The sequence below is a fragment of the Ornithorhynchus anatinus genome, chromosome 1 (genome assembly GCF_004115215.2).
Source record: "Ornithorhynchus anatinus isolate Pmale09 chromosome 1, mOrnAna1.pri.v4, whole genome shotgun sequence".
NCBI lineage: Eukaryota > Metazoa > Chordata > Mammalia > Monotremata > Ornithorhynchidae > Ornithorhynchus > Ornithorhynchus anatinus.
The window spans coordinates 109297920-109299261 of NC_041728.1; the positions used below are offsets into that span (position 1 = coordinate 109297920).

Consider the following 1342-nt stretch of genomic DNA (forward strand, 5'->3'; position numbering starts at 1 on the left):
AGTAAGTGCTTAACAAATACCATCATTATTATTATATGGAAGCTTTAACTTACTCAGCTCTACAATGATCTTTCCAAAATGTGGCAGTGAGGAGCAGCATGGCCTAGTGGAAAGAGCACAGGCCTGGGAATCAGAGGACCTGGGTTCTAATCTTGGCTCTGTCAATTGTCTGCTGTGTGACCATGGGCAAGTCACTTAACTTCTCTGTGCTGCAGTTTCCTCAACTTTAAAATGGGGATTAAATACCCCTTCTCCCTCTTATTTAGTCTGTGAACCCCCAAAAGAACAGAGCCTCTGTCCAACCTAATTAACCTCTACTTACCCCAGTGCTTAGAACAGTGATTGAACCATAGTAAGTGCTAAGTACTATAAAAAAAATCCACTTATCATTCCAGGTTTCCAGGTGTGGGCATAGTGTGGTTTTCTATAGTGGCGAAGTATGCCTTTCCTTTAATTTTTTATCCCAGTAATAATAATAATAATAAAATGTGTTAAATGCTTCTTAAGAGTCAAGCACTGTACTTATTGCTTCTTGTTGATGTTGAGCACTTTGGGAAAGTAGCCACATAATAAAGCCAGTAATGTGGGGGAAATGAGTAATGACTCCAAGATTTCTTTTTTGAGTTGCAGTTAAGAGCCCAGCATTATTGGTTAAAATGTGGATTATTTTTTTCCTCTAAGTACATTATATTTCACTTCTTAAGGTCGTTCCTAGAGAGTTTCCAGTACTCTACCAGTCTCGACTATGGGAGGGAGAGTCAAGCAGAGGCCTGTCCATTCCATTCCTAGCTTGGCCAGTGGCTAGCGAGTGGAAGGCAACCTGCTACAAGTCAAAACTCACCCATGCTGGGCAGCAGCGGCATGGGAGAGAGTCGAGGGTGGAGACTCGGTTTTACTGCGTGGAAGGAGGCAATGGTAAACTGTTTCCGTATTTTTACCAAAAAAACTCTATGGATCCACTACCAGAACAATTGCAGATGGAGGTGGGCCGTACTAGGAGAGATGTGTCCATGGCGTCGCTATGGGTCGGACACGACTCGACAACATAAGATATCAACAATGTTATATGTAGTTCGTATTCAAAGAAGACACCAACTTAGGGTGAAATTCACCTGTGGCTGAAAAGGCCAATGTGGGACTCACCATCCTGACCACATATAGCACAAAAATAGCCTGTCTACAAATCAGTGGTTGAGCATTTACTGTGCACAGAGCACTATACTAGGCATTTGAGAGAGAATACAATAGAATTGGTAGGTGTGATCCCTTGCCCTCCAGGGGCTTACTGGTCTACACGGGGAGACAGACATCAAAATAAAGTATAGACTAAACTAAATAATAA

General features: G+C 42.3%; 1 non-coding gene across 1 annotated transcript; it reads left to right on the top strand.

Moving 5' to 3' along the window:
• Positions 1-693: 693 nt before the first annotated feature.
• LOC114817685 lies at positions 694-831 on the top strand. Its single transcript, XR_003765541.1, has one exon. It is a non-coding gene; the product is annotated as a small nucleolar RNA SNORA7 (small nucleolar RNA).
• The last annotated feature ends 511 nt before the right edge of the window (positions 832-1342 follow it).